The sequence below is a fragment of the Girardinichthys multiradiatus genome, chromosome 1, assembly GCF_021462225.1.
Source record: "Girardinichthys multiradiatus isolate DD_20200921_A chromosome 1, DD_fGirMul_XY1, whole genome shotgun sequence".
Lineage (NCBI taxonomy): Eukaryota > Metazoa > Chordata > Actinopteri > Cyprinodontiformes > Goodeidae > Girardinichthys > Girardinichthys multiradiatus.
Genome location: NC_061794.1, coordinates 2,950,052 through 2,965,398, shown reverse-complemented (window position 1 = coordinate 2,965,398; position 15,347 = coordinate 2,950,052). Strand labels below are relative to the sequence as shown.

At 42.8% G+C, this 15,347-nt stretch overlaps 1 protein-coding gene across 2 annotated transcripts in view; it reads right to left on the bottom strand.

The window, feature by feature from the left end:
• Positions 1-15,347, bottom strand: part of plch2a (phospholipase C, eta 2a) — a 245,439-nt gene that overhangs the window by 128,710 nt on the left and 101,382 nt on the right. The gene's annotated exons all lie outside the window — the stretch shown is intronic.

Genomic DNA, 15,347 nt, shown 5'->3' with positions numbered 1-15,347 from the left:
ACCCTGCCCTAGCTGCTGTCCCATCTGAACTATGGTCACAATCATCAACTGATGTAGGGCTAATAAAGGGGTTCCTACCATACAAGGTTAAACTAATATCTGGAAAAAGGCCATTAGGCCCCTTAAAGCCAGAAGCTGAAGATATTAAGCCAGTAATACAGGACATGCTGAAATCAGGAATATTAAGAGAAGCCCCTGAAGCTACGTGTAGAGCATGCAGCTCTTGATGTTTCAAATCCCCACACATTGCTGCATTCACTGACCCCAGATAAAAAGTATTTCTCAGTAGTAGATCTTAGCAATGCTTTCTTCACAGTACCACTGCATGAAGAGTCACAGCATTTGTTTGGTTTTCAGTTTAAAGGAAAAAATACACCTATACTAGGTCACACACTGTCACAGAACGGACGCTCCCTGCTGAATAGCAGAAAAACAGCCATACAGGGAGCCCCGAAACCAAAAACAAAGCAGCAAATGATGTCCTTTATAGGACTTTGTAATTTCTGTAGAGAGTGGCTGCCCGACTATGCAGCCATAGTGCAACCATTACAATCTATTATTTATGGAACACACATGACATTAAGGGATAAAACTATTTGGAAAGAAGAGGGGGGGGAAAGCATTTATTAGCTTAAAGAACTTACTGCAAACCACAGTTACATTAGCCTTACCAGACTGTCTATCTCTGGTCAAACTATGGATGAGAATAACTCCAAATCAAACTGGCCTCACTCCATTTGAAATACAGGTCCTTCTCAATAAATTAGCATATTGTGATAAAGTTCATTATTTTCCATAATGTCATGATGAAAATTTAACATTCATATATTTTAGATTCATTGCACACTAACTGAAATATTTCAAGTCTTTTATTGTCTTAATACAGATGATTTTGGCATACAGCTCATGAAAACTCAAAATTCCTATCTCACAAAATTAGCATATTATTAAAAGGGTCTCTAAACGAGCTATGAACCTAATCATCTGAATCAACGAGTTAACTCTAAACACCTGCAAAAGATTCCTGAGGCCTTTAAAACTCCCAGCCTGGTTCATCACTCAAAACCCCAATCATGGGTAAGACTGCCGACCTGACTGCTGTCCAGAAGGCCACTATTGACACCCTCAAGCAAGAGGGTAAGACACAGAAAGAAATTTCTGAACAAATAGGCTGTTCCCAGAGTGCTGTATCAAGGCACCTCAGTGGGAAGTCTGTGGGAAAGAAAAAGTGTGGCAGAAAACGCTGCACAACGAGAAGAGGTGACCGGACCCTGAGGAAGATTGTGGAGAAGGGCCGATTCCAGACCTTGGGGGACCTGCGGAAGCAGTGAACTGAATCTGGAGTAGAAACATCCAGAGCCACCGTGCACAGGCGTGTGCAGGAAATGGGCTACAGGTGCCGCATTCCCCAGACATGGGCTACAGAGAAGCAGCACTGGACTGTTGCTCAGTGGTCCAAAGTACTTTTTTCGGATGAAAGCAAATTCTGCATGTCATTCGGAAATCAAAGTGCCAGAGTCTGGAGGAAGACTGGGGAGAAGGAAATGCCAAAATGCCAGAAGTCCAGTGTCAAGTACCCACAGTCAGTGATGGTCTGGGGTGCCGTGTCAGCTGCTGGTGTTGGTCCACTGTGTTTTATCAAGGGCAGGGTCAATGCAGCTAGCTATCAGGAGATTTTGGAGCACTTCATGCTTCCATCTGCTGAAAAGCTTTATGGAGATGAAGATTTCGTTTTTCAGCACGACCTGGCACCTGCTCACAGTGCCAAAACCACTGGTAAATGGTTTACTGACCATGGTATCACTGTGCTCAATTGGCCTGCCAACTCTCCTGACCTGAACCCCATAGAGAATCTGTGGGATATTGTGAAGAGAACGTTGAGAGACTCAAGACCCAACACTCTGGATGAGCTAAAGGCCGCTATCGAAGCATCCTGGGCCTCCATAAGACCTCAGCAGTGCCACAGGCTGATTGCCTCCATGCCACGCCGCATTGAAGCAGTCATTTCTGCAAAAGGATTCTTGACCAAGTATTGAGTGCATAACTGTACATGATTATTTGAAGGTTGACGTTGTTTGTATTAAAAACACTTTTCTTTTATTGGTCGGATGAAATATGCTAATTTTGTGAGATAGGAATTTTGGGTTTTCATGAGCTGTATGCCAAAATCATCCGTATTAAGACAATGAAAGACCTGAAATATTTCAGTTAGTGTGCAATGAATTTAAAATATATGAATGTTAAATTTTCATAATTACATTATAGAAAATAATGAACTTTATCACAATATGCTAATTTTTTGAGAAGGACCTGTAGTACATGGCAGACCGTTCCCTCTGCCCTCTGACATGAATGAAATAGAGAAAGCACAACAGGAAACTTCATTAGCTGAGTGGATGAATAAAATGTTGCAGACAAAAGAAAAACAAATGTCCAGTGGTCTGCCGATAATTTCTGCTCCTAACCCACAGAACGACCTGAGGCCTGGAGACCTGGTCCTGATTAAGACACTCCACAGGAAAGATTGGAGCACTCCTCGGTGGAAAGGGCCGTTTCAAGTACTCCTGACAATGCCCACAGCTCTGAAAATAGCAGAGAGGCCTTCCTGGATCCATAAAAGCCACTGTAAGCCAGTTTTGCCATTACAGGAGCCAGATCAATCCACGGGGTAGCAGAGGAAGCCCGGCTATAAAGGACCCATAGGGCCCAGTGTCTCAAACCGGTGAAGAAAACAGCTGATCTGTGCCCAATTATAAAATGGCTCTCTGTAACATGTGGACAGGACTGATAAGCCTGAGCTTTATACTGGCAGCAGTACTTATTATTCTATCACTACAGGACCCAGGAGAGAGGACACCGCAGAAAAGGTGGACAACAAACGGGACCCATCTCAGACAGCTGACAGAAGGACATGATGCACACCCATTTCTGCAAAATTACTGGTACTGTTACGTGTTCGATACAACTAAAACTCAAAATAAAACTGATTGTTATGTGTGTTCCATAATGCCCGTGCACTCCCATCCCAAATTGCGCCTCCTCCTTTAGAGCCCTTGGATATGCACGTCGCGATCAATTTATCTTACCAGGTCAGTTTCCAGCAGCAAACCAGAGTTTAAATTATACGTGCAACCCTCATAATTGTACCTGTCCCAATTTCTGGAGTGCTTTCAATATTACAGAAGGAGAAAAAGTCTCCCCTTTCAATGCATATTTAAAGGACATAAAGCAGCATGCCCAGTGTTACAACAAAAACAAAGGGAACAACTCTACTTACTTGGGTACAAGTACAAATTGTAAAACAACATTTCAGATTACAACCTTCATGCAAAATGGCACATACTGGATACGAGTGGCATGGTTATGCGGTAATAATGCTTATTATGTACTTCCACCCAGCTGGTATGGTATATGTGCCCCAGTTTTTACTTCAGATCACACTGTGGTACTTAGTAAGCAGACTATAGTTATAACACATAGGAGGTCAAAAAGGGAAATAGATGTTAAACCACATGACCCCATTTGGGGAACAAATGTCCTGATGAATTTAAACTTTGGCCTAAAGATGATAAAACATTATTATCTCTCCTACCCTGGTTGGGTGTGGGCAAATTAATGCTGCGCGTGGAAACTTTAAGTTATCGATTTGGACTGTTTCTAAATAACTCCATAATAGTAGAAGAGGGTCAAAACACAGAAATGAGCGCTATGCGAGCCATGGTAATTCAGAACCGCATGGCTTTGGATATTCTAACAGCATCAACTAGGGGCATTTGTGTTCTATTGAATAACACCCATTGCACCTATATCCCAGATAATATACACTTTGCAAACATAACGGGAGCATTAAACAACCTAAGGAATCTGCAAAATGTCATGGCATATGACCACCCAGATCCTAACTCTTCTTGGTTAGATTGGATGCTCACAGGGGGATGGATAAATCTGTTTAAGGTTCTCCTAGTTGCAGTAATAGCATGCATGGGCCTTCTGTGTCTCCTGTCAATATGTATTATCCCATGTTGCAAATGCATGGTACAAAAAATAGTAACTCAGTCAGTCACGGTGGCATATGCAACACTGAACCAGGTAGAAATGCACGAAAATGAAGGGGACGATTATGATGACATGTTGTAAATAAATCACATCGAAAGCTTGAGTGTACTCATACATTGTATTTCATAAAATGACCTTACAGCAGAAAATCGAAAGAAGTTGTTTAAGTGAAATGAGAAAAAGTACAATGATGACATAAACAGGGCAGATTTTTAAATTCCTTTATTATGTTTCACTGTTTTCATTAAGTATTATTCTTTTATTTTTATGTTTTCAAGTATTATTCTTTTATTTTTATGTTTTCAAGTATTAATCAACATTTAACTTTTAATGGTCGCCGGGGGCGGCTGGGCCGTATGAGTATTTCCCACAAAATATAATCTATTTACCGTACGTGGGTTTCTGCTCATACAGAGTATTTTTTTTTCTTATTTGTTTTTATATTAAATGTTTTTACTCGTGATAAAAAGGAGGGACTGTTGGATGGGTGCGAAAACTTATCACTCATGTAAAAATTGTGTGCTGTAGTGCAGCTGCACTCCGCTTTGTATCATGCTCTGGTATGCAGCCCTCCCGTGTGTGGGATCATCGTTATCTATTTGTACACACACACACACAAGGCTGAATCGCATCCCGTGGGAACCAGCCTCTTTTAAGCCTCACACACACACACACACCCTGTCTGAACTGTCTGTTGAACTGTGCATACAAATAAAGAGATAGGGTGTCAAAACTTGGTAGTCTGCACTGCAAAGTGAGCTACCCTTGCTGCAAGTAAAACTGACTGTATCGTTCTTGCCTCTGAGTTGACTTAATAATACCTAACAGATTGTTTTCCAAATTTCACTGCACTCCTAACCCATGACTACCTTCATCACTTAACCATGCTTACCTGTGCCTGTCTAAGTATCTCCACCTGTGTTCTCCAGGATAAAAGCCCTTCCAACCACAGCACAGGTGCCAGATTATGTGAAGTGTCATGGAGACTAAATCCCGTTTTTTCAAGTCAAGACAAATCACAGAGATCACGACCCTGTTTCTGCCGTCTGATCCCCTGCACTTTTTCTGCCCTCTACTTGATTATTCATACCCTCAGCTGACTTCTGACTGTCCCTTCCTGCAGGATTTGTGAACCTGTCAAACAGTGTACCCAATGTAAGCTGAACCTGGACTATGCTTCCCCGGTTACTGTATGATGAGATGTTTTAACAAGCTGAGTTCAGTCACTCTTTCAAGCCCTTGAGGATCATCTGCTGACAGATCTAGCCTGGGTTTTTCTTTTCATCTGAAATAACCCTGACAGGTTGGTCAATCCCAATCTGAACAAGAGAGTGTTTATCATATCTCTCTGCTTCAGATCAGTGCATGGCACCTGTGATCCTGTATCCAGAGCTGGCATATTAGTTTAACAATAAAGGTTGTTAAACACTTCATTCTATGTGTCAACTACATTTTTGGGTCCAAAGAATCCATACCCATTACGCAAATACTCTTTGGTGCATCTTGCATTAACCTTCTTTTTCAGTCGACCTCCAGAAGTCATTGAATACTCTTAAAATTACAAGTCAAAGATGACTTCAAATGGCTGGGGTTTCAAGTTGTGGTGACAATTCAATTTGACTAAAGCTAGAGAGACAAAACCAGTGCTTAAACAGGATGTTGACAAGAAGCAACAGCCGCCATCCTTGGAAACAAAGCAATTGCAGGATAAAGGGAATGCGGTCCGGCTTTCTTCCAATAAAAAGTTTCCACAAAACATTATTTCTAAAAGGAATAATGGTAAAATGCATAAATAAGAAGCAGTTTGGCCTTTATGTAGTAATCATCTTAAGTGTTCAATGTTTCAATCCACTTCTGAAGATCAGGATGTTCATTATGTAATCTTGATTTTGACACCTTGACAGACATACATTTAATTCTTTAATAGAACTGATTTTAAGTGTCAAAGCAAAACTAATGACTTAAAGTACATAATTTGCAGGAACTAAAGTCTGAAGCACATGAGGAGATGCTTACGATTCACATAACTTACAGTATCCAGGGTGTAATCATCTCTTCAAATTGAAAAGTTAACAAAACGGCATAAAAGGTTTGTCAGTAAAATTCTGCATTGTTTCTATTTGGAGGTGGCCCTCTGGCACTTCTGCCCTCTGACCCAAGATCTAATTTGCACGACATGTTGCAGTATACACACATACACACACACACACACACATTTGCATTACTGCACACAAAAACAGGTCACATCTGGGTTAAGCCAATATGTAATTTCTCTTTGCAGAAAATATAGTGACGAGTTATTTTTTGTGCAGGAGCAGGCTGGCTCTGAGCATAATCATGTAGGCGGTTGCCCAGGGCGGCCACTATTGAAGGGAGCACTGTGTTGTGGAATTTTCTTATCAAAGTGGAGAGAAGTTGACTCACAAGAAGAGAAAAATCCGGACTTTGGGTCATACACTGTGGAATGCTTACTGCAAGAATTTCCATCACAACTGCCATGACAATTCAGAAAACAAGAAAAACATAGACGAAAATTGATAACAGCATTGATGTGTAGACCTGACTGATGTCCTTCTGTCATGCTCTGTATTGAAAATGAAAATTCCTAAAACATAAACTACCCCACATCCTGTGCCTCTATTGTTCAGCTCCTACCACTATCAATTAAATATGCCCAAAATAACAATTCCAGATTTACATACAATATATAAATATAAAAAAGGGAAACTTAATAGTATAGACAGAATATAGATAGATAGTAAACAAATGTTGACAGAAATCAGAACACATCTGATGTTCGTTCATGACAGGCTACAAGGAGCTTAGGCCTAAAGGTCCTAGTTTATGTTTATCTTTACACATCTGGTGGAAATGATCACACCGACAGTATATCCTAAAACATAGATCTATATACAAAATAGGGAATATTTCAATTTAAAATTGGTCAGGTACTGAACTGAAAGAAAAATTACAATCTGCTGCAATCTAAAAAAACCCCTTTTAAAGATCTTCAAAAAGCCAAAATAGAACCAAATCAGCCTGCTTTAGGTCTTTTACATAGTGTGAAAACATACTACGCAAAAATAGCTGTTTGATTGGAGGTCATATTAAGTTAAAGCACATATGCTCGCTGTTGTTGTCTTTTACTTGTTGGCTAATCAGTCTTAGTCTTATTGCTATGTTCATGCGTCCTCATATTCTATAACCTAGTTTATTTTTGTGTTTAACAATGTTGCTGATCTTTGCACTTTGGTGATGTTAAAGACAAGCATAATTACATTCAGTTTGTCTGGCGTTAGGATTATCTCTAGAGTCACGAGAAAAACATATCTGTTTAGAAAGTAAACCATCATCATCAGGACCAATGTTGCATCATTATTTATTAAATTATTTTACGGTGAAATGAAATAGACACTGACTATTAAACCAGGATGTCAATAACCATTTCATATCATTAATTAAAAAAGCCAAACAACCTGATAAAGAAGGCTGATTCTGTTCTGAGGACTCCTCTGGAACCTCTGGAGATCATTGTACAAAGAAGGATTCTTCATAAAATGAAGAAAATTGTGGAGAACCCTGGGCATCCTCTTCATGAGACTGTCGAACAACAACAAAGTGTCTTCAGTCAGAGGCTTCTTCAGATCTGCTGTAAGACTATCATGAATTGCTTAGATAGTCGAATTAGAACAAAACCAGAGGATGAAACAGACTCAACACACAGGATAAGATGGTAAATGAGGTTTATTTCTACTGTAGACTTTGTTTAAGGAATCTTGAGTTGGAGTTGTCCAGAAGCCAGAGGAGGAGGAGGTAAACCCAGGAATCCAAGGAGAGAGAGAGAGAGTACTGGTGATGAGAATATTTACAGTGCAGTCCTTAGGAGAGAGTATTACCAGATGTTGGCAGGCAGGTAGGCAGATAGGCAGGTCGACAGGCAGGCAGACGAATAGGCAGACAGACAGGAGTCCACATAACTGAGGTTATATTCCAGAAAAGGTCTGTATCAGCAGCTACCTTAAGAAGCCCATGAGTTCATTAGGAGAATGCGTTGCAGCTGCAGACAATGAGCTGCCAGAACCAACCAGAAGGGGAGGAGCAGAGATCCTACAGTACCCTCCCCTCGACGATTGCCTCCAGGCAATCCAGAACGCTTTTCAGGATGGCGTTTGTAAAAGGACGTGATGAGAGCAGTGTCCAGGATGTGAGAACGGGGAACCCAGGTTCTCTCTTCAGGTCCTGCCCAATCCACAAGATATTGAAAACCACGCCCCCTACGCCGAACATCCAGGATACGATTGACCGTATATGCAGGGTGGTCATCAATGAGTTGAGCAGGAGGAGGGGGCTTGGTGGGAGGACTCAGGGGGCTTTCAGAGACTGGCTTGATCTGGGAAACATGGAAAGTAGGGGTTAATGTGCATGGAAGATGGTAGTTTGAGTCTCACCACAGATGGGTTGATGATCCTCTCGATGAGAAAAGGGCCAATGAAATGGGGGGCCAACTTTCTAGAAGTATCTTTTAATTTAATATTCCTGGTGGAAAGTCAGACTCTCTTATTGATGCGGTAGACAGGTGCAGCAGAACGGTGACGGTTAGCGAACCTCTTATTTTGTTCCAGGGTGCGTAGGAGGGTCCTCCTAGTCTGTTGCCAGATCCTACGACACCTGGAAACATAATGCTGAACAGAGGGGACCAGGATGTCAGATTCAACACTGGGAAACAGCGGGGGTAGATAGCCCAGTGAAGCCTCAAAGGGGGACAAACCAGTAGCAGAGGAAGTATGTGTGTTGTGAGCATATTCGATCCATGTGAGATGTTTGCACCAAGAAGAGGGGTTGTCATTTATTACGCACCTCAAGGCGACTTCAAGTTCCTGTTTGCATCTTTCTGTCTGTCCATTAGATTGGGGGTGGTATCCAGACAAAAGACTTACGGAGGCACCAAGAGCTTTGCAAAACTCCTTCCAAACTTGCGAGATGAACTGCGGGCCTCGGTCAGAAACAATGTCCAAAGGTATGCCATGGATGCGGAAAACGTGGAGAACCAGGAGTTGGGCAGTCTCCAATGCAGACGGAAGCTTGGGTAAAGGAACAAAATGGGCTGTTTTAGAGAATCTGTCAACAACAGTAAGGATGACTGTGTTACCGTCAGATGGCGGGAGACCAGTGATGAAATCAACGGAAATGTGGGACCAGGGGCGGCTAGGGGTGGGCAGAGGTTGAAGAAGACCAGCAGGGGGTTGATTAGTGTTCTTGTTTCGAGCACATGTGGGACAAGCTGCAACAAAATCTTTAATGTTGAGGTTCATAGTCGGCCACCAGAAAAACCTTTTGGTAAATGTGATCATACGAGTCACCCCGGGATGACAAGTCAATTTATTGTTGTGCACCCAATCCAGAACTTTATTGACGACAGAGTTGGGAACGAACAGCTTGCCCACTGGGCCAGTACCTGGGTCAGGTTCGGACCTCTGTGCCTCCCTGATGTCCTTTTCAATGGCCCAGGTGAGGGCGCCCACAATACAAGAATCCGGTAGGATGGAAGCTTCAGTCTTGAGTTGGTCAGAATGAGAGAACTGGCGAGAGAGAGCGTCAGGCTTAATGTTCTTGGAACCGGGTCTGTAGGAGATAGAAAAATGAAAATGAGCAAAAAACAGAGACCAACGGGCTTGTCTGGGGTTAAGTCTCTTGGCATTTTGAATGTAGGAGAGGTTCTTATGATCAGTCCAAATGAGAAAAGGGACTTCAGTACCCTCTAACCAATACCGCCATTCCTCAAGCGCCAACTTGATGGCTAACAGTTCACGGTTGCCCACATCATAATTTTGCTCTGCTGGAGACAAGCGACGAGAAAAATAGGCACATGGATGGACCTTATCATCCAGAGGAGACCGTTGAGATAGAATAGCCCCTACTCCAATGTCAGAAGCATCAACCTCTACAATAAATTGTGCACATGGATCAGGATGGGTCAATATGGGTGCTGAAGAAAATAGAGTCTTTAATTCCCCAAATGCCCTTTCTGCCTCAGGAGTCCAATGGAACGTTTTCAGAGAGGAGGTGAGTTAAGTGAGAGGTGCAGTGACCTGACTGTAGTTCCTTATAAACCTCCTATAAAAATTTGCAAATCCCAAGAACCTTTGAAGTTGCCTGCGATCAGTTGGAGTAGGCCACTCTGCCACTGCCTTGGTTTTCTCAGGATCAGTTCTGTACCTGCCTGCCTCAAAAATAAAACCCAAAAAAGACACAGATGTGACACTGAATTCGCACTTTTCGGCTTTAACAAAGAGTTGATTCTCAAAAAGCCTCTGGAGAACTGTTCTGACATGCTGGCGATGTTGTTCTATGTCCTGGGAAAAAATCAAAATGTCATCCAGGTGAACGAAAACAAAGAGGTTGAGAAAGTCACGAAGAACATCATTAATAAGAGCCTGGAAAACAGCGGGTGCATTAGTCAACCCGAAAGGCATAACCAAATACTCAAAATGTCCTAGGGGGGTTTTGAAAGCTGTTTTCCACTCATCACCCTCTTGGATCCGTACCAAATGGTAAGCATTGCGCAGGTCGAGTTTAGTGAAGATCTTGGCAGAATGTAATTGTTCATGTATGGAATCAATAAGTGGTAGTGGGTATTTATTTTTAATAGTGATTTGATTCAATCCTCTATAATCAATACAAGGTCTTAATGTGCCATCCTTCTTACCCACGAAGAAGAATCCGGCGCCAACAGGGGAGGTAGACGGAGGAATGATCCCAGATGCTAAAGAATCCTCAATGTACTCTTTCATGACCCTTCTCTCGGGTCCGGAGAGTTTAAAGAGTCTGCTGGATGGTAGCGGAGTGCCTGGGAGGAGATCAATAGGGCAGTCATAGGGGCGATACAGAGGTAAAGAAAGAGCCCCTTGTTTGCTAAACACAGGTGCGAGATTGTGGTATTCAGGTGGAACTTTGGACAGATCAACAGGCTCAGAAGGTTTGAGTTGTTTGATAGAGTGAGAGACAGCAGTCTTTAAGCAGTTCTGGAGACAGAAATTACTCCATCTCTCTACTCTGCCCTCCACCCAATTAATAACGGGATTATGTTTCTGCAACCAGGGAAACCCCAAAACTAATTGTGGAGAGATGGAAGAGACAACAAAAAACTCACCCCATTCATGATGGTTACCAGAGGTGATGATGTGAAGCTGAGGCACTTTAAATCTCACTTGAGACATGGTTTGACCAGTGATGCCAGTGACAGAAAGGGAATTGTTGAGAGGCTGAGAGGGTATTTGAAGTTTATCAACCAGATCCGAGGAAATAAGATTCTGTTCAGCACCAGAATCAATAAAAACGTCAACAGGAAACTTCTCTTGGCCAACAATAATAGTGACCGGAAAACACAGACAAGAGACAGGGGAAGAATGGGATATGCTCATCAAAGTCCCCTGACCTATTGACGAGCCCTCTCTTTTCCCTTCTTGGGGCATCTTGTGATAAAATGTCCTCCTTGTCCACAATATAGGCAAAGACCACCCTCAAAGCGGCGTTGTCGTTCCTCTGGGGAGAGTCGAGTGTGACCAATCTGCATCGGCTCCGGTTCCGCAGATCCCTCTGAAGAGGAAGTGGGTGCGTCGAGGAAAGTGGTTCGAGGCGCCAGAGAGAGCTGCCACTGTGAATTGTAGTTCCTTTCTGTTGGTCTCTCTCTTAGACGGTTGTCAATGCGGAACGATAGGTTGATTAATTCATCCAGTCTTTCGGGTTCATCTCTCAAAACCAACTGGTCCTTTACTTGATCTGCAAGGGAATTAACAAAAATACCCTTGAGTGCCGCTTCATCCCAACCCACCTCCTGCGCTGCCACCCGGAAGTCGATGGCGAACTCAGCCAACGCTCTCCTTCCCTGTTTGAGGGTGAGTATCTTCTTAGCCGCTGCCTCCTGCTGGAGTGGTTGATCGAAGACTCTCTTGAAATGACTGAAACAAATGGCATAACTAAGAGACTCAACAGGGTTAGATGCCAAATAGGCGTGCGCCCAGCGCAGAGCAGATCCCTTTAGCGAGGTAACAATATAAGTAATCTTGGAGGCAGAAGTAGGGAAAAGGGAGGGGGAACGAATAAATGCTAATTCACACTGGAGAGAAAAACCACCAAAGTTATTAGGATTACCATCAAACAGTTCAGACGGACGGAAGTCAGGCTCTCGGATCCCAGAAGATAGAATTGTGGGTGGCTGAGGATTCTCTAAACGAGCTGGAGGATTGGAAGAGGCAGGTGAGAGTTTGGTTATGATTTCGCTTAAAGCATGAACCATACCACCAAGTTCTGTGAGATGAGAATCCGTAGTCCTTTGTTGTTGCAGTAGCTGTTGAAGCATGGTTTCAGTAGATTGTAGGCATTCCTTTAAGGAAGTCTGTTCATCATCTGAATTGTTCTTCGACATGTTAGATGGCTGGAACATACTATCATGAATTGCTTAGATAGTCGAATTAGAACAAAACCAGAGGATGAAACAGACTCAGCACACAGGATAAGATGGTAAATGAGGTTTATTTCTACTGTAGACTTTGTTTAAGGAATCTTGAGTTGGAGTTGTCCAGAAGCCAGAGGAGGAGGAGGTAAACCCAGGAATCCAAGGAGAGAGAGAGAGAGTACTGGTGATGAGAATATTTACAGTGCAGTCCTTAGGAGAGAGTATTACCAGATGTTAGCAGGCAGGTAGGCAGATAGGCAGGTCGACAGGCAGACAGGCAGACAGGCAGGCAGGCAGGCAGGCAGGCAGGCAGGCAGACGGATAGGCAGACAGACAGGAGTCCACATAACTGAGGTTATGTTCCAGCAAAGGTCTGTATCAGCAGCTACCTTAAGAAGCCCATGAGCTCATTAGGAGAATGCGTTGCAGCTGCAGACAAACCAGAACCAACCAGAAGGGGAGGAGCAGAGGCCCTACAAAGACAGAGCGCTACAGGAGATCCTTCATGCCCACAGCCAACAGCATCTACGACGGCTCTTTGAAGAAACCTGTATATGAGCTACAACAACATTTAATTTCCCTTCGGGATGAATAAAGTGTTGTTGAATTTGAATTTGAAAATTTGAAAATTAGAGATGTTGGTTTCTTCATCTTTAGTCTGACAAACAGTAGTTGGAGGAAAGTTTTCTCCCAGGAAGCAGGCTGGTTTCATCATTAAATGACTTAATGACAAGAGTGTATATATCTGCAGGGTTTTAAATGCCACTTAGAACTCATCTTACAAAAACACGTGTAATGGTGCGTTCAGATTGACCACGAATTACACATAAAGAGCGAGTGATTTTAAATGTTAACCCTATGTAGAGGTGGGTTCAGGAGTGAAGCGATGCAAAGGACGCGATGTGAGCGGAACGATTAGGGCAAATAGAGCAAAGCGAGAGCGAAGCGAAACCCGTGATGGACTTGAAGCAAATTTCGCTGGAGTTGAAAAATCTGAATTATTCAGTCTATTCACGTTGCAAGTCAGTCAGTGTAGCTCCTGCAAAGAAATGAGGGAGAACAATATGTACAATCCGCAAACATCACATATATAAAAAAGACAGAAACATTCATGTACACATAGGATGATGGAAAGTTTGCTCTGAGAGGTTTGTGGGTGGCTTTGAAAAAAGAGGTTGAAATTTAGTCCTGAAAAGGACTTGTTAATGAGGCATGAATGAAGTTGTGAAGCACACATGTGGCCTTCACACACAGCTTTCTATTGAGCTGAGATTTATTTACTCACTGAAGACAGATGGACAGGCATTCTGGAGGGGGGATACAGCACCTGTAGTTGGTGTCCCGGAGGCTGATTCCTCCCCCAACACAGAGCAGCAGGTCCTCAAACTGGATCCTGAATAGACGGAAGTCCAGCTGAAAGCGACTGTCATCCAGACGCTGCTCCTGGAGTAGGTGGTGGTACTCTCCACACTGGTTCCGTCTCTGGAGAATCTGGTGAACCAAGAGATGTCGACAACAGCGGCGTTGTTTGACTTTCCATAAATAAAGCACTCCATAAAATCCAGGTCCACCATGTTGAGTTAAACTGCCAAGTACCAGATAGAAGCTCCACCAATTTAATGATGCAGTGAAGGGAGTGGAACGAGTCAGCCATTGGCCACGCGAATTGCTGGCGAAATGTCAAGGGAGTGACAGCACACGAATGAGGTGAAAAATTCGCTGGAATTGCAGTCGTTCTGAACGCACCATTAAAGACAAGCCAACAGGCACAATGCTATTTTTTATAGTTCAGACCTGCAACAGACAACTCCTCATTGTTAAGTAGTGTGGTTGTGGAGCAGAACCCATGATGTTGGATGAACAAACTATTAACAACAGAAAACAGAGGACTTACAAGAGACACGAGGAAAAGCAGGACAAGGGCAGAGTCACAGGTACAACTACAGAGAGAGTCACAGGCAATACAGGCATGTAAACAGGAGGATTCAGCAGAGTACAATGAGAAGAAGAGATCTTATATACTGAGGGAAAAGTGGAAAATGACAATGCCACCTTGTGAATAATCAGAGGATCATGAGAAACAGCTGAGGAAGAGTGAAAGCAGGGAGCTGAGAGAGGGAGACTAATAAACTATACCAGAGCAGAGCAGAAACACAAAGAAACCCAGAGAACAGAATATTAACAGGAATCCATCAAGATGTGCAAAGAATACACTAGAATGCACAAGAAATGGAGCAGAAAAAATAAGGGATGAACTGATATAGTAACACAAACAACAGGGAAATAGTAAAAACAGAGAAACAAATGAGATCATAACACTAATGGTTGTAACTGAAAACGAGTAATTTAAAAATCACAGCAAAATGTTTGAGTTATTCAGATTTTTTTCATTTTCAGCTGTTGTAATAAGTATAAAAAAATGTGTGGTTGGCATGTTGTTAAATGAAATGTATTTCTCCATCAGATTACATTTCAATAGTGCACTAAATGATAGAATGAAGCTGTCAAACTGGTGAGCCAGGCCAGTTTGAGAAAAGAAAAGTTCAATGAGTTGTAAATATGTAAAAGTGAGTGAACATGCTGCGAACCTGCACAGACCAGCGTGGAGAGGACATTATAGCTCCAAACCATGGCTTTATGTCTGATTATTGCCCTTTGCAGCCCTTTTACCAACAGCTCTGCTTCTGTGAGCCAAGGTGATCCAACAGGAACACCTCCCTCTATGGTTATGGGGGCTTGGGGGAATGCTTTAGAGAATCAGAGGGAAGACCGAGGAGAGCGGGAGGATGAGCTGGATAGCTCTGTTGTGGAGGTATAAAGATAAATAACATAATTT